The 19,267-nt window shown below is 37.0% G+C and overlaps 1 protein-coding gene and 1 pseudogene across 5 annotated transcripts in view; both read right to left on the reverse strand.

Moving 5' to 3' along the window:
• The window catches only part of CTDSPL2 (CTD small phosphatase like 2), an 83,745-nt gene that overhangs the window by 62,472 nt on the left and 2,006 nt on the right, over window positions 1-19,267 (reverse strand). The window lies entirely within an intron of this gene.
• LOC122468713 lies at window positions 6,125-8,119 on the reverse strand (annotated as a pseudogene).

Genomic DNA, 19,267 nt, shown 5'->3' on the forward strand with positions numbered 1-19,267 from the left:
AAAAAAAAAAAAACCACACCTTATTATCAGAGCTACCGACAAGGTTCAGCAGTGAAACAAAACTGAATTAAGTCAAAATAGAGTAGGGCAGCATCAAATGAGAAAAGCAAAGAGAACATCTACAAAAAGAGGGGTGGAGGAACATAAACTAAGCAATCTTCCATATTTTTTAACATGGTAAGAAAATAACAGAAAGCTCCGTTTAAGTCAACAACTGTCCTAAACCAAACCTTTTTCCAAAAGTTCAAGGAAACGAATTTCACATTAAAAAGTAACAGAAATTAGATCAGAGCCCATACAGTCATCATAAGGAAAAAAAAATTGAGAAGCAAAATAAAATCTCTAACTTTCTACAGACAGTAAGATTGCAAAAGATAAATCCACAAAATCATATCACATCTACACACTATTTCCAAGTATGCTTAAAGACATTAATACTAAAGAACAATTTTAACCAGGATTTAAGGAAAGGGAAAAGAAGCAAAAGAACTTGTAAAAAATTAAGAACAAAAAATCATTTCTAAACTAGACTAAAAAAGAAGGAACAAAAAATTAAATGAACAGATAGAACAAAGATGGAATATTTTCACACATTAAAAAAGATTCAACACAGGGCACCTGGGTGGCTCAGTGAGTTAAGCATCCAACTCTTGATCTCAGCTCAGGGTTGCTGAGTTGAAGTCCCACACTGGGCTCCCACAAGTGCACTTGGAGCCTACTTTAAAAAAAAAAAAAAAAAAAAAGATTCAAAGATTCAAGAGTGCCTGGCTGGCTTGTGGAGCAATACAACTCTTGATCTTGAGAGTTGGGAGTTCAAGCCCCACATTAGGAGTAAAGATTACTTAAAAATAAAAGTCTTAGGGGCGCCTGGGTGGCTCAGTCAGTTAAGCACCCGACTTCGGCTCAGGTCATGATCTCTCGGTCAGTGAGTTCAAGCCCCACATCAGGCTCTGTGCTGACCGCTCAGAGCCTGGAGCCTGTTTCAGATTCTGTGTCTCCCTCTCTCTGACCCTCCCCTGTTAATGCTCTGTCTCTGTCTCAAAAATAAATAAACGTTAAAAAAAATTTTTGAAAAAAAAATAAAAGTCAAAAAACAAATGAAGATTCAAGAGAAACTGGTAAATACTGAAAATAGATCAGATACTCAAAAACAAGAGAAATTTCCAGAAATAGGAAAAGTTTGAAACTCTGTATTGAAAGAAACAGGCCTGAGAAAAGCAAATATGAAAACACAGTCTGGTATGAATTACTAGAACTTTACTGAACTTTAATTTTAAATGCGGGAAAAAAATCCTCCTTTGGGCATCTAAGCCAGATACAGGCAAACTTTTTCTTATAGAACCACGCAGTAAATGTTTTAGGCTTGCAGATCACAGGGTATAAGTTAAATGAAACTCAAATATCAGTGTCTGGAACCATGCTCGTTGGTTTCAATATTGTCTATGGCAGTGTTTAGCAAAAGCATCCAAAGACAATATGTAAGTAAATGAGCATGGCTGTGTACAATAAAACTGTGTTTACACAGGCAGTCAGCCCACGGGCAACAGTTTGCATATCCCCGATCTAGACATGTACTAAGTGACTTTATAATGGGAAAAAAAAAATTAAACTACTCTCAATTTTTCAACAGCAACACTTCATGCCAGACGAAAAATGGAGTTACATATTTAAAATAAAATAATCAAGAAAAGACCATGTAAGTAAACCAAGGATTTTATATCCAACAAAAATAACAAGAATAATGGCCACCAACTATTGTCAATGAGCAAAAACTCTGGGAATACTGTGGCCTTCCAAAAAAAATCTAACAGAGCATTTGAGAAAACCAAACTGAGTACAGATATTGCATTAGAACTGATGGTGAATATCAAACATACAACATGGAGTTAGTTACTCATACAGCAAAAACCAAAATGAAGGTTAAAAGGAAGAGAGTAGAGTATGTATATTCTCTGACAATGTAAACATACTTAACTATTTAAAATTTAAAAGTGAGGGATGAGGGCAGCTGTCTCAGTCAGTTAAGCGACCACCTTCGGCTCAGGTCATGATCTCACAGTTCCTCAGTTCAAGCCCTGCATCAGGCTCTGTGCTGGTGCCTGCTTCGGATTCTGTGTGTCCCTCTCCCTCTGCCCCTCTCCCACTCACATTCTGTCTCTTTCTCAAAAATAAATAAACATCAAAGAAAAAAAAATTTTTAAGTAAGGGATGAATGTGAAGAACACAGCAAAAAGTGCATATACGGCTTCAAAAATCATGCATACGGTAATAGCACTGGCATGGCTATTGTGAGTCTGTCATGAGATAAAATTATTTAGATTTCTAATTCCAGGTCTATCATCTACTGGGTCCTCAGAAACCTAGAACAGTATAGAACAAGAAGACAGATATAGAGGAAGTTAAATCCCCGGAATTCTGACTATGTCCAGCTTAAGAGGTGAATAAATCTCCACAAAAAGCAACCATTCAGTTAGACAAAATAACAAAAACCACCACTTCAGTACTCTAGAAATAAACCAAAGGCATGTAACAATCTAAGAATCCTTATAAAACTGCTCAACTTTGGGTAAGAACGTTAGGAGTCCGTGTCATTCCTGTCTGGGACTGCTCTACTCCCCTACTCCCTACTCCACCTGCAAGCTCAGATGGTTTGTCAGGCTGAGAGGAACGTCAACTTTGAGGTCACCATAAAAAGAGACTGATGGTTTACAGCAGTCGGACAATGACCACACTCAATGGTATCATCAGTATAAGTGACATTTCTGGTATAAGTAATAATTTCTGTAGCAGGTGAACTAGGAGGCCTGCTCTAATAGCCTGCAGATGCAGGGGTTGTTGCGCCAACCACATTCCTGGCTGAGGCAGCACACATGCACAACAGGGACTAAAGAGGGCCAAGCAAGCTATCCACATACTGAATCCTGCACATCAGCATTTCTTTTTAATTTTTAAAATGTTTGATAATTGAAAAAAATGATTTTTTTTTTAATTTAAGGGGGGAGAAGGGCAGCGGGAGAGAGGGAGAGAGAATCTTAAGCAGACTCCATGCTCAGCGTGGAGCCCAATGTGGGGCTCAATCCCATAACCCTGGGATGCATGACCTCAGTCAAAATCAAGAGTTGGACATTCAACTGACTGAGCCACCCAGGTGCCCCAAAAGTAAAAATGACTTTAAACTGTAGTCATGACAGGTAAAATTAAATGTTTTAATTATATTTATAGGCTACCTCTAGTTCCCATTTGGTTAAATGCCTATGCATGCCCTTTCCTCATTTAAAAAAAAATTTTTTTTTTAATTTTCCTTCTTTACATTTATTTATTTTTGAGAGAGCAAGAGCAGGGGAGGGGCAGAGAGAGAGGGAGACACAAAATCCAAAGCAGGCTCCAGGCCCTGAGCTGGCCGCACAGAGCACAACACAGGGCTCAAAACCATGAACTGTGAGATCATGACCTGAGCCGAAGTCGGATACCTAACCAACTGAGCCACCCAGGCGCCCCTTCCTTGTTTTTTTGTCTTTGTTTTTAAGAATTAAAATACTGGGGCACCTGGGTGGCACAACTGGTTAAGTGTCGACTCTTAACCTCACAGTTTGTGAGTTCGAGTCCCACCCACAACAGGCTCTGCACTGATGGCACAGAAACTGCTTTGGATTCTCTCTCCTCTTGCTCTCTGCCCTTCCCCCACTTGTGCACAAGCATGTATGCTCTCTCTCTCTCAAATAAATAATAATAATAATAATAATAATAAAGAATCAAAGTACTGAAGTTGAAAAGAACTCTAGTTCAACCTCCCCAACCAAAGCAGAAATCTTTCAGATAGTTTTTCTGTTTAAAGGTAACCTATATTGTGCTCAAATAACTTAAGGAGACACTAAGCTCAATACTTCCTAATGCAAGTATTGCAAATGTTAAATGAGTTCTAAACAAAAAGAACTTTTAAAGTGAACCGAATAAAACCTGCAAATATATAACATCAATTCCCTTATTTAATAAAAAAGTTCTTTTCTTTTTTAAGTTTATTTTAAGAAAGAGAGCACATGCACTAGTGCACACAAGCAGGGGAGGGGCAGAGAAGGGAGAAAGAATCCCAAGCAGGCTAAATGTTGTCAGCACAGAGCCTGATGCAGGGGTCAAACCCACAACCCATGAGATCACGACCTGAGCCAAAATCAAGAGTGAGACACTTAACCAACTGAGCCACCCAGGCGCCCCAATATGCAGAATTTCTAAAAAGAATTTAACTCTTGCAATTTGGTTAAGCATAATTTTCCTTGTTTTAAACCCAAAGCTTGAATATTTTTCATTTTAATATTTAAAAACAAATATTATATAACTTTTTTAGTTTGCCAATTATGGCTTAATTTAGAAAAGTTAGGTATTTACATGATTTGTTCCAACTCCAATATAATGGAACTATATTTACTTCAAAAACAATTTGTATTTCCAAGGATCTCAATAAATATTTGCTAATTTAATCTCTTCACATTTCTTGCAGATTACTAAAATCCTAAAATAAAGGCTCAAATGTCTATGCTTACCTGAATATTGAAACATAATTCAAACAAGCACACTACCAAAACACTGCCTAAAAAAGTACTGTGTTGGTTTTCTAGTAAGTTTCCTGTGTGCTCCAGAAAACCAATCCTTAACCTATCCTTCTCAAAAATAAAGTTCCTATCTAACTACATGTATCTGAACATGGAAAAGGTTAAAGTGATATATTAACCAATAGCTTTCCTTTATTAACTGCTCTGTTCAAGGCACTGTCCTAAGTGGTTTTTAATACATTGTTTCACTTAATCTTTCAACATCATAAAGTAGTATCCATTACTTCCATCTAATGATGGAAGAAAATGAGGTGGAAAAGACAGCAGAAGTGTTTTAAGGAACAATTTCCAGGTAATTTCAATAAAAATAACTGGCAATGTAGAAATGGTATATTTATCGCCAACAAAAAACTAATTAAAAAGCCACTAAAAATTCTAATTTCCCATTACCCTCTAAAGTTTGTTTTTACTTCTGCTCTTTTCTAAATACATAGTCATTCACAAGTGATTTTCCCGCTGAATGAACCCCTGTCTATACAAAGCCTTAAAATAGGGTTAACTTACAAACAGCTGTGTTTACAAACTGGCAGTTGGGAGCTCAAAATACAACTTCTCATAGAAATAGTGTTACAAATGCGGGTTACAGTTCCAGGGCAGCTCCTATGGCATGCTTTTACCCATAATATAATTGGATAGAAAAATCTAGACTCTAAACCATTATATCAACCGTGTGGAAAACTATATTCCCTATTTCTACACCAAGCCTATCTGTACTCATATTAAAACCGTATGTCTCTAGTGCTGGGAAAACTGGATATCCAAAAGCAAAAAATGAAGGTGGACCCTTACCTTACACCATATATAAAAACAAACCCAAAACGGATCAAAGACCTTAAGAGCTAAAACTATACAACTCTTAGAAGAAAACATAGGGAGAAAGCTCATGACATTGGGTTTGACAATAATTTCTTGGATATGACACAAAAGGACAGGCAACAAAAGGAAAAAGAAAAGATAAACCGGACTACACTTAAGTTAAAAACTTTTCTGCAATAAAAGACACTATCAGGGCACCTGGGTGGCTCAGTTGGTTAAGTGTCCGACTTCGGCTCAGATCATGATCTCATGTTTCTTGAGTTCGAGCCCTGTCCAGGCTCTGTACTGATAGCCTGGAGCCTGCAGCCTGCTTCAGATTCTGTGTCTCCCTCTCTCTCTGCTCCTCCCCCACTCGCGCTCTATCTCTGTCTCTCAAAAAGGAATAAACGTTAAAAAAATTTTAAAGAAAGAATGAAATCTTGCCATTTGCAACTACATGGATGAAACTAGAGGGTATTATGCTAAGCGAAATTAGAGAAATATCATATGACTTCACTCGTACGAGGACTTTAAGATACAAAACAGATGAACACAGGGGAAGGGAAGCAAAAATAATATAAAAACAGGGAGGGGGACAAAACATATGAGACTCTTAAATATGGAGAACAAATAGACGGTTACTGGAGGGTTGTGGGAGGGGGGGATGGGCTAAATGGGTAAGAGACATTAAGGAATCTATTCCTGAAATCATTGTTGCACTGTATGCTAACTAACTTGGATGTAAATTAAAAAAAAAAAAAATCAATAAAGAGAAAGGAAAAAAAAATCTGTGCTTGTTAGCCTGGTGTTGTTCTGGTGTAGTCACAATGTAGGATAGGCCCTGATAGGCATCAGTAGTGGGGCTCTGTCAGTGATTGCCTCTCAGTGCCAAATTAGGCTTGCAGCTTTTCAGGTCTTGTTTGGAAAGAGTTCCCTGAGCCTTGCCTTAAGGGTAGGAGATCTCTGAAGACAGTAGTATTAAGATCTCTCTGCCCCAAACTGTTTCCTGCCCCACCCATTAGTGGTAGACGGGTTTTTCTTAGACTTTACCCTCCTCCTTAATCATGTCTTCACTTATGCCCTGAAGGTTACTGGACCTGCCCCTCCCCTGGCTTTAAAATTTTCTTTCCTTGGGGGAAAAAGATCTGGTTGAGGCTTTGATATTTTTTCCCCAGGTACAAGATGCTCCCCTCTTTAGCTCTGCACTGCAGAGGAAGGTTCTTTCTACTCATGTGTTCCCATATTGTGAGCACCTGGTGGAAGTCTGTGGCAAAGATACACTTCCATCGTGTCCATAGCTTCCAGGAATACTACATTCTGTGCTAGCCTACTTTGCCTTAATTTTAAGGAGTTTATTAACAATTTTACATGATTTTTTTTTTAATGTTTTTATGGCTCTTCCCTTGCTCTGCCATAGGTGAGCCAGTGCTTATATCCTGTCTCTCTTAGGAAAGGCTTTCCTTTTCTTGGATATTTGTTTGGTTGCCCTAAGTCCTCAGCTCTCTGATAGGTTCAAGAGAAGTTCAAATTTGTAGTTTATCCCATTTTTTTAATTGTTGTTAGGCTTGTAGAAGCATTTTTTTTCCAGCTTTCTGTTGTGTAGGCAGAACCCAATTAATGTATAAAAGTGGATCTTTAGGTAAAACTCTACAATTAGAGGAACTTTCCTTTCTGATCTAGAGCTGCAATTTGTAATTCCATGACTTGTTTGTGCTCAGGTTGCTTGGGATAAACTCCCTTGCCTTTTCCTTGGTTTAGACCAAAGGAAAGGGTTCAAATTGGCTAGGCTGATAGTAAAGAGAATAATTCCCCATTGGGTCCTAGATTTTCTCCTTTTTGGTTTTTGTTTTGTTATTGTTGGAGACCCAATTAGGGTGGACATTCAAGGCCTGGGCAGAGTGGAAAGTGCCCTAAAATTGGGCAGGCAGACAAGGTGGGTGAGGGCTGGCCCCTGCATGCCAAGGGGAGTACCAGAAAGGTGGTCCAGGCAGGCAGGTCTATCAGGGGACCTGTAGGCCAGCCCTTGAAAAGGTATCTAAGCCAGGTGGTGAATGCCTAGGTCAGAGCCTCACCCAGGGAGGCAGGGTTAGGGCTGGTTAGGGTTTTCTAGAGTCTACAGACTGGCATTGCTAGGGGCCTCTCTGAGCTGCTGCTGGAACTCACAGTGTGTCTGCCGGTTGGAGTCTCCTGGAAGTGGGTGTGGAGGTGGTTGTTCTTCACCAGGTGGTCAAGACAGGAGTTGATCTGGTCCAACATGGAGTCGATGGTAGCATATTCTGCCTCCCTGAAGTCATCATCTTCACCTTCCACCCTTGCCTCCACTGGCATGCCCAGGTCCCTGTTGGGGCCCAACATTGTGGGCCTGGGTGCCCCAAGGGCTGTGCGATGATGGAAGATGCTGGAATGCAGCGATCATGCACCCACAGCCAGCACAGGGTGGAAGGTGGAGGCACCGGATGAAATGCAGGACCAAAAGAGCAGATTTTTTTCCTCTTTCCTAAACATTGTGGTTCTCCCAAAACTATCTTATGGTTAGGCCTTCCTCTATGGTTTTTGTTATCTTTTCCCCAAACCTCTCTTTATCCCAATCCTACTTATCGTTCCATTCCAATTCCTGTTATGAAAGGTCTGGAAAAACCAGATTTATACAAAGTACACAAGTACATAGGTACATAAGGTACTTAATTTGAGTAGGTATAAGTGAAATCATATAATATTTGTCCCTTCATGACTGATTTATTTTCCTTAGTGTAATGTCAAGTTTCATCCATGTTGTAGCATATTATAGAATTTCCTTCTTCTTTAGGGCTGAATGACATTCCATTGTATATTTCTACCACATTTTGTTTATATACTCTTCTGTCAATAGACACTTATGCTTCCACCTTTTGGCTGTTGTGGATAATGGTGCTGTGAATATGGCTATGCAAATATCTGTTTGTGTTCCTGCTTTCAGTTCTTTAGAACTACCTAGAAGAATTGCTAGATCATATGGTAATTCTATGTTTAAATTTTTAAGGAACTGCCAACAGTATTTTCCACAGTGGCTGCACCATTTTGCATTCTTATCGGCAGTGCACCAAGGGTTCCAGTTTCTTCATATCCCTGATGACAAGTCTTATTTTCTGTTTTTTGATAATGACTATCATAGTGGTGTGAAGAGGTACCTCACTGTGGTTTTGGTCTGCATTTTACTAACGATTAGTGATGTTGAGCATTATTTGATGGGCTTTTTTGTATATCTTCTTTGGAGAAATGTCTTTTACCTGTTTTTGAACTGGGTTGTTCGATTTTTTTTGTTGTTGCAGGAGTTTTAAAATATATTCTGAATATTAAACCCATATGAGATATATGACTTGCACATATTTTCTCTCATTCCACAGGTTGCCTTTTCACTGTTGATAGTATCCTTTTTTTAATTTATTTTTGATTAAAAAAAATTTTTAATGCTTATTTTGAGAAAGAGAAGGTGCAGGGGGAGGGGCAAAGAGAGAAGGGAGACACAGAATCTGAAGCAGGTTCCAGGCTCTGAGCTGTCAGCACAGAGCCTGATGCGGGGCTTGAGCCCACTGACCGTAAGATCATGACCTGAACTGAAGTCGGATGCTTAACCGAGCCTCCCAGGTGACCCAAGATTTCATTCTTTTTGATTGCCAAGTAATACTCCATTATATATATATATATATATATATATATATATATATATACACACACACACACACACACACACACACGTATACATACACACACACACACACACACACACATATATATACATATGCATATATACACACACATATACACACATATCTTTATCCATTCATCCATCAGTGGACATGTGGGGTCTTTCCATAATTTGGCTATTGTTGATAGTGCTGCTATAAACATTGGCGTACATGTGTCCCTTCGAAAGGGCACACCTAACAAGCACAGATTAACACAACTGTAATCTACCACTGGAAGAGAGGAGAATCTACAAAGGAACACAAACAGGTGCACAAGGAAAGCCAAAAACTGAAAGTCATCAGGAAAACTGAGAAATACTTTCTCATGCCTCAATTTCTAGCTTAAGCACAAATAACACTAGAGAAGTTTGCAATTAATGGTGCACTTAAAATATTCTTCACAAAGAAAAAAAAATTCTTTTGTTACAACAAAACTGAAACTTAGATCAACTGGACTCCCCACACTAAAAATCCAGGTACACAATTTTCCAGGTATATATACTATCTACTCAGTCTTTAACTGTTGTGTTCATGATATCTAGCATTTGATAAAATATTGAAAGACACACAAAAAAATAAGAAAATTCAATCCACTGTCAAGACAAAGCATGCAACAGAACCAAAAATCAATGAGGTCAAAAACAGAAAACTCAATGAAACCAAAAGTTGATTTAGAAAAGATCAGTAAATTGATAAGCCTCTAGTAAGACTGAGGGGAAAAAAGGAAGACACAAATTACAAACATCTGGAATGAAAAGTGAAATCCCTACACATCCCACAGACATTATATGAACAATAATGGAATATAACAACTTTATGCTCATATATTCAACAATTTACATGAAATGGTCAAACTCCTCAAAAACTGAGCCACCAAAGCTCACACAAGAATAGGTAACCTGATCAGTCCTACATCTATTTTTAAAAATTGAAATTGTAGGAAAAGCCTCCAACACAGGGGTCCAGATGACTTCACTGGAAAATCGTACCAAACATTTAAAACCAAACATTAAAACAGAAGCGCCTGGGTGGCTCAGTCACTTAAGTGTCCAACTCCTGATTTCGGCTCAGGTCATGATCTCACAGTTCATGATCCTCTCTCTCCTTCTCTCTCTGCCTCTCTCCCTCTCGTGCATGCACATGCACGCTCTCAAAATATATAAACTTGAAAAAAAAAGAAATCATTTAAAACAAAAACAAAACACCAAATCTACACAAACTTTTAGAAAATAGAAGGGAACACACTTCCCAACTCATTTTATGAGGTCAGCATTACCCTAATAACAACTGGGCCAAGTACAGGTCAGAAATTGCCTATACAACATCTGCAATAATCTAATACTATCACTTAAAATATAAAGGAAAAATTTTAAACATGCATATACTTCCTCTTCTTGGTAATTCTACTTATGTTAGAATTTAACATATCCTCTAGGTTCTCTAGGAGCTCCATTACTAGATAAGCCCTTTTCTGTTATCAATAGAACAGAATAAAACAAGTAAAGACTGGGAAATGAGTACACTAGGGAAATGGATCTAATGAATGAAAATGATACAATTTAGTTAGATTACATATAAAACAAACCTAACAATGGGGGCAATGACATTTTTAAGCCTACGAACTCATGACATTACAAGGGGGGAAGTATATAATGTAAAACATTTCAACTTTTTTCAACATTTAAACCAGACCTCATTTCAGGAATAGAAAGAGCTGACTGCTCAGCAATCTAAAACTGGGCAACGAAGTTTGCTTTCTATTTACCTGCAGGCCAACTAAAAGGATTGGGAAAGTAGTGGAGGGTGGGGAGAAAATCTCTTTCAAATGCTCATTATCAATTGCGAAATTAATTCTGCTAGTTTCTCTACCACCTCTAAATTTCAGACTCACATCTAACAGCCTTCTCATCACTTTCACTTGGCACCTCAAATTCAACTTACCCCAAAATGAACTCCTTCTCACCCACATTCCCATCCCACCGTCACACCCAAACCTACTCTTCCTACTGTATTATTTCCTACTATATTCTTTTTTTTTAAGTTTATTAATTTAAGCAATTTCTTTACCCAATATGGGGCTCAAACTCACAACCCCAAGATCAAGAACCACACACTCTACCGAGTGACCCTGCCAGCCGCTCCTCTTATTATCTTCTTGATCATGTTCCCACCGTCTACCCCATCAACCAAACCGGAAACCACCCTACATATCCCAGTCATTCCTCCTTGTTCCCTACAATCAACACACCCTGATGACTTCACCTCTAAAACAGTTCTTAGTCTTGTCCCCTTTAAATCCATCCTCCCCACTCCACAAATCTGCCTGTTCCTTTTCATTAACTGCCTTCAAAATAAAGACTAGACTCTAGTATGAAAGCCTACATGATCTAAGTCTTTTTTCATTGCTATTTGCTGCCTCTCTCTTTGCACTCCAATAATAATAGTTTCCTGCCCACACTATGCTGTATCTACTTCTGCTTTTCTCTTTACCTCAAACATTCTTTTCTTTCAACTAATTCTTATCTTCATCACTGAAAGCTCAGCCCAAGTATCTTGCACCCCAGTAAGTTAAGTAACCGCCTCCACATCCCCAAGTTGATGTAAACCTATATTATCTGTATCTAAGCTCTTAACAAATCCTACTGAAATAATTTATATCTTTAACTGCACTAGACTGTAAGAGTCTTGAAGGCAGAAATCTAATCTGTAACAATAACCTGGCACATAAGATAACTCAATCTATGTTGAACTGAACCATAAATTTTTCTCATTTTCCTCAGAGACCAGAGATTAGAAAATGGGAAAAAACTATGTCACTGAAACACAAACAACCCTCACTGCAGCAATCAATTCTTGCTCACAAAAAGGGGCCTATAAATAAAACTAAAAATGTTCCTTCCTCATAAGATTTCCTTCCTCTTCACAAAATCCCTGATTCCAAGCAATATCTGAAGCAAACAATTATGGTTACAGATTATCTTGTGCTAACAAGATTATAATAATGCTACAAGCATAAACTCAGTTAATAATTTGCTAATGAGGTCTTGAGTGCACAAATTTCTATCAAAACAACAAAACAGCACACTGCACATAAAGGATTCTTAACGAATTTTCTAGGACCACCCTGATGTACATCCATTAAACAAGTATTTGCTGAATGAAGCAGAGAAGAGGGAAACAAAAGTGAGTAATAAATAAAGACAACTGTAAAAAGATTACAAATCAAACTTTAAAGGAAACAAAGTCTGGGTTTTCCCATTAAAATTTAGATACATATAAATTGTAAGTTGGCTATATAAAGAATATACGCATACAAGGTTCCAAAGTAGCCTCCGGAGGGAGTTATTTAAGGAATAACAGGGAGGTACCAGTCCTGAATCTATCATTAGTTAGCGGCGACACTGATCAGACACTGATTAAGTCATGCAATCATTCTAGCATTTCATTTCCTCAACAGCAGAAATTACTGGACATTAGATCTGTGCATTTCACTATATGTAAATTTTACCTTAAAAAAAAAAAAAGGTGCCAAAATGGGAAATGAGTCATTAATTAAGCTGAGCTGTTTTCATCCTATCACATACAACTCATCCCACAGCACCCTAATTAAGAATTTAAGACAAACACTACATGTTAAAAAGTCTTCAGAATGGCTCATCATTAATAAAACAAAGACTTTACTGGACTAGATGGCCCTTTGGTCTCCTCTAGCTCTAGATTTCTATGAGTTTGTTAATTTATACTATTACAAATAGTATCACTACTGGATTTATATTAAAATTTATATTAATGAGAAAAAAAGCTAAAAATCACTGCCTTCATTAATACCAAATGACATTTCCAAAAGTGTCAGCATCTGTTTTTCCTATCTATATTTCTAGCCTGACTAATCTGAAATCAACAACTTCAGGTACTCCAACTGTCCACTTTAATCTCCACGACTTCCCTAAGCCTTCATTAAATGACTTCAGAGAAGGAAGAGATTTCTCTGTCCCTCCCACTTATCATCTAATAAAAGTCAAAAGTCAACTAGGGCAGAAGAACTTAGTAGAGGAGTATTACATAAGCATCAATTCCAATACAAGAAGAGTTTTCATCAAATCCTTCTCCATAAAGTGTGATAAAGATAGGTGGTGATTTTGGGGTTATTACTATTTTTGATGTATGACTTTGTCTTTTTTTACTAGCTAACATTATAAGATTCTTCAGAAGCTACTAAACATAATAAACTTATAATCAAAAGCATTTGTCAAAATATAGGGAATATACCAAAAAAACCCAGCAGATGAGGTTCTTTCCTTGCAAAATTTTCTTCGATGAACAACAATGAAGAATGCTTTTTCTAAATCTATGATCAATTATTTTTCTCTAGAGAAACAAAATATGTGGATTGTTAAATTGATGACTATAACACTATGAAAATATGAACTCTGATTTTTTAAAGAGTGCCTTATTCAGTTTGTTAATCACTGAAAATACTTATTAAGGCACAACCATTCAGATATAAAGTTTTAAAATACTACTAGCAGTACCCCAACTTAAAACCTTTTTATGTCTTCAGTAGAAATAACATTAGGACAAAATCAGTATTTGTTATGGACAGATTGAGGTAGTATGTCCTGCTGAGGGCATTTTTGTATTTCTTTAACCTAAGCTTTAATAGAACAATAATTTGGAGACTTTTAATTTTAACTACCTTCAATAAATATAATTTAAACATCTTGTAAAAAGAGCATTTTACTACATGGTATGAAAGAAATTCTTATCAACAACACTTTATAACACAAGGTGTTAGCAAACATATAATTTATGAATTCATAAGAACTGAGTACCATAATACTCATGAGAAACTTTTCTTTTTCCTCAAAAAGCACATACGATACTTGTCACTCCAGTCTATTATTTTTCATCATATTACTATCCTTTCTAAAATATATACACACATATATATATATATATATGTATATTTTCCAGCATTTTTGTTTTTTAATTTGCTGGGTCACCTGTATACATACAAGTTACAATGTACTTTTTAAACACATTAACAAAGAAACTTGACGATAAAAGAAGTGAACTTAAACTTAGCAGAATTTTCCTAAAAGTGCTTTTATTTTAGTTCTCACCGAAACTGGGCAAGAGGATAGATACAACTACTTATTTATACTCTTTGATTAAACTTCTATTTATTTAAAGAAAATTAATTTTATGGGCACCTGGGTGGCTCAGTCAGCTAAGTGTTTGACTTAAGCTCAGGTCATGATCTCATGGTTTCTGAGTTCAAGTCTCGCAATGGGCTCTGGGCTCTGTGCTGTCAGCGCAAAGCCTGTTTTGGATCCTTTGTCTCCCTTTCTCTCTCTGCCCCTCCCCCACTTGCACTCTCTCAAAAATAAACAAACATTTTAAAAAAAGATGGGGCGCCTGGGTGGCGCAGTCGGTTAAGCGTCCGACTTCAGCCAGGTCACGATCTCGCGGTCCGTGAGTTCGAGCCCCGCGTCAGGCTCTGGGCTGATATCTCCGAGCCTGGAGCCTGTTTCCGATTCTGTCTCCCTCTCTCTCTGCCCCTCCCCCGTTCATGCTCTGTCTCTCTCTGACCCAAAAATAAATAAAAAACGTTGAAAAAAAAATAAAAAAAAAAAAAAAGAAAGAAAATTAATTTTACATTAACCTATTCAGGCCAGTAGAAATCTGAAACCTGTAGAAAACATTAACTTATAGGAATAAAAAGCTAATGTGATTGACAAGAAGGAAAAATAGTTATTAACTAAAAATCTTTAAAATTATGTAGTAAACACCAAGGTCTTTGCCCAAAATAAATTTACAGTATCTGAAATAATCCCTACTATTCTTACACTACCTACCAAGAAAAAATTAGTCATTTTGATTGAGATAAACTAAAGACAGAATTTACGAAGAGTGAATTTTTTTTTTTTTTTTTTAAGTAAACTCTACCTCCAACATGGGGCTTGAACTCACAACCCCAAGATCAAGAGTCACATGCTGTATGGACCGAGGCAGCCAGGAGCCCCAAGTGAATTTCTATTTAAATTACTAGTCGGGGCACCTGGCTGACTCAGTGCGTAGAACATGCAACTCTTGATCTTGGAGTTTTGAGCTCAAGCCCCACAGTGGGTACAGAGATTAATTTAAAATAAAATCCTTCAAATAAATAAATAAATAAATAGATAGATAGATAGATAGATAAATAAATAAATAGTCAAAGACTAGGTATAGTCATAATTCTCTTACAGAAGTACACTCTTGTTTGCTATGACTAAAAAAATAAAATGGCATACTCCCAATAAGGAAAAAGTGCATTAGTTTTGAAATGTGATTGTGAATATTTTTCAAATAATTTTTATCAGTACCTCAGAAAATTAAAGGACTGTATAATTAATTATCTTATTTAACAAAAAATACTAAAGCAGGTACTTTTAAGATCAGTGAGAGGTTAATCATTTTCAACTCAACAGGATAATCATACATATTTGGGGACTGCCAGGAAGAAAGTAATTATTCCTAAAACAAATAATCATAGTTTTTTCTCAACTAAAAAGATACTTATGTGTTCTGGATATTTTTCTTTAACAAGTTAATATACTCCACTTTTAATAAAGTGTACTTTTAAATTCCTACTTAAAAATTACTTTAACTGGTCAACATAAGAAATTTAAAATACCAAGTTATGCTGCTAATGGAGTGTTAATCTTTCTCTTTCTTGGGAAGCTTGGGTCAGTCCATTAAGTGACCAACTCTTGGTTTCAGCTGAGGTCATGATCTCAAAGTTTGTCAGTTCTGGCGCCAGCCACATCAGGCTCTGTGCTATCACTGCAGAGCCTGCTTGAGATTCTCTCTCTCCCTTTCTCTCTGCCCCCTCACATCTCTCTCTCTCAAAATAAATAAATAAAAACTTAAAATCTTCCCCTTATCTACTTTTAACAACATGTCTGCTTTTTAACTTCCCAAACAATTTATTTTCTTTTTTTTTAATTTTTTAAAAAATGTTTTTATTTATTTTTGAAGGAGAGAGAGCATGAGCAGGGGAGGAGCAGAGAGAGAGGGAGACACAGAATTCAAAGCAGGCTCCAGGCTCTAAGCTGTCAGCACAGAGCCCGACACGGGGCTCGAACTCAGGAACTGTGAGATCATGACCCAAGCCAAAGTCAGACACTCAACTGACTGAGCCACCCAGGCGCCCCTCAAACAATTTCTTAATATATAAGTATTCAGTCCACAGAAAAATATTCTTCCTAAACTATATATGCAACTACTACTAAATATTAATCTCAATTATCCCTGAAGTATTCAGGTGTCTTCTAATAGTACAGTTTTATGTTTCTTTAATCAAGGTAGTAAACACATTTTCCTGTTCTAAAATTATTATAGCTATTATGAAAACCTGATTGCTAGAACCTCAAGTCAAAGTACGGCTGATGATTTATGTTTAATCTAGACATACTTCCTTTCCTACAGTCTCTTTAAATTAATACAGGAGACTTTATGAATACCATAAAATATGGGATCCAAAATATACTCAACTGGCCTATTGTGACGTTATAATAAAATTAAAAGACTTATTATATAAAAATTTTATACTATTTTTTTTCAATGGCATATTAGTGTTTCCCTTCACTCTTCTAAAAATACCATACTAACTGAGGGAAACTGGCCAAACCTTTAAGTCATATTTGTCCTTACAGTTCTCCCATTCTTTGGACCACACTTAGTCTCACAGTTCTACCATTCTTTGGACCACCCTTAGTCTCACCCCTCATTACTGTCAGATTCACAAGATTCCTTAAGGACCCCAAGAAACCCAAGTTTCTCATTGCGACTCGACCCCCACCATATCTTTCTCTGCTAGACAGTCAGTGCTCCTATGTCACACTTCTCCTGATCAATCAGCACATAAAAGCTTACTTCTACATTTTAGCACTGCCTCTGAACCCTCACCTGTTTGTGGTATCAGCAAGTTTATCTGATAAACTAATACGAGATAATATTGCCAATAAAAACAATAGTTTAAAGTTTATCTTCCAAAGAATTTGTGATTTTAAACATCATTTTAAAAAGAATTTCAGAGGGGCACCTGGATGGCTCAATTGGTTAAGTGTCTGACTCTTGGTTTTGGCTCAGGTCATGATCTCACAGTTTGTGAGATTGAGCCCTGCTTTGGGCTCTGCTCTGACTGTGCAGAGCTTGCCTGGGATTCTCTCTCACCCTCTCTCTCTCTGCCCCTTCCCTGCTCCCACATGCATTCCCACAGGCTCTCTCTCTCAAAATAAATAAATAAACATTTAAAAAGAATTTCATAATACACAAGAGAGACACAAAATTAGGCACTAACAATTCTCAAATTATACTACACAGTAAACCATCTAGTCTACCTATTTGTAATGTAGAACCAATTACAATTTAATACAATTTAAACTGAAAATTAGGGGCCCCCGGGTGGTTCACTCAGTTAAGCAGCTAACTCTTGATTTCAGCTCAGGTCATGATCTCACAGTTTGTGAGTTCAAGTCCCACATCGGCTGTGTGTTGACAGCCTGGAGCCTATTTGGGATTCTCTGTTTCCCTCTCTTTACCCATTCCAGCTCGCATGCTTTCTCTCTCTCAAAAATAAACAAACATTAAAAGAAAAAAAAAAAAAAAAAAAGATGACCTGAAGTTTAATGTAGTCATACAACCAGTAGTGAATATAGATCTGGCTTAGATAGGTGCCTCACAAATGTCAAGTAAGTAAAAACTAAAACTGTTAATTGTATGGTTTTATCATAAGCTCCATATCTGTTAAATCTTCTCATCTTCTTTTCATGTATCTAAGTGTTTCTCTCTTTTTTTTTAATGTTTACTTATTTTTGAGAGAAAGAGAGAGAGAGAGAGAGAGAGAGAGACAGAGAGAGACAGAGCATGAGCAGGGGAGGGGCAGAGAGAGAAGGAGATACAGAATCCCAAGAAGGCTCCAGGCTCTGAGCTGTCAGCACAGAGCCCAACACAGGACTTGAACCCATGGACAGCGAGACCATGACCTGAGGCGAAGTCAGATGCTCAACTGACTGAGCCACCCAGGGGCGCCAAATCTTCTCATCTTCAAAGTATAGCAAATGACCCCCCATAGCTAATCCAGTTACAAATGGTCAGGTAACTTTTTTTTTTTAAGTAATCTCTATCTACCCCCAACATGAGGCTAGAACTCAGGATCCCAAGATCAAGTCACATGTTTTACTAAATGAGTCAGAAAGGCACCCCTAAAATGGTTAGGTAACTTTTTAACCTACCCAGAATAATTACCTTAGTACACCATACATGAGGTCTCTCAGAACATTTGACACTTCTGACTTAAAGTGTCTTTGCTACTTTATGCTTTTCACAACAACCTGGTAAATTACAAATAAAATTGCAGACTGTCTACTTCAAATTCTGACAAATCACTTTGTTCTTTATTGCTTTAACCCAAAGTACATTCTCCTATGACTGAAATGATTTAATACCATTTCATTCAATCTGCAATTAATTTTACAGTTACAAGTCTAGAGCCTAGTACATCTTTCTAAACAACAATTTAGAAACCAGAATTGTATGGATTTTCTTCTATAATAATCTTGTGAAGACACCTCTTGACCAGAAATCTCAAACACAGAATAGATAAATTTGGGAGAGAGAAAACACCCCCACTTCTTAATTTCTTAACAGTGGAAAAGAATAAATTACTAGCTCAAATGAAATTCCCAAGAGACACTATGTAGAATGGAATATTATAAGACACACCAATCCTATTCAGTTTTTCTATACAATTCCTATTTGGAATTTCTATATAGCTACAAGACTACAGAGATTTTTACACTTATAGCTTTTACATCCTTTCAAGCCTTACTGAGAAGAGTATGAAAAGAGCACAGACACTGAATGAATGTAGAATTTAAACAATTTGAGAGATTTCTTGAAGACAAAATCTACATACAATGCTCACCCAGCCATCTGAAAGCCAAATTTTATTAAAAACATTAATGCTTTATAAACTATCCAAAAAGGTCATTAAAACAGAGATGAAGCCTACACGAGTCCAATTATTTTACATTCTTTTAAACACATAATGGCCCTATTTTTTGAAACAAATAGGTTGACCAAGCATCCACTATG

This window comes from Prionailurus bengalensis, chromosome B3 (genome assembly GCF_016509475.1).
Source record: "Prionailurus bengalensis isolate Pbe53 chromosome B3, Fcat_Pben_1.1_paternal_pri, whole genome shotgun sequence".
In the NCBI taxonomy this organism is placed as follows: Eukaryota; Metazoa; Chordata; class Mammalia; order Carnivora; family Felidae; genus Prionailurus; species Prionailurus bengalensis.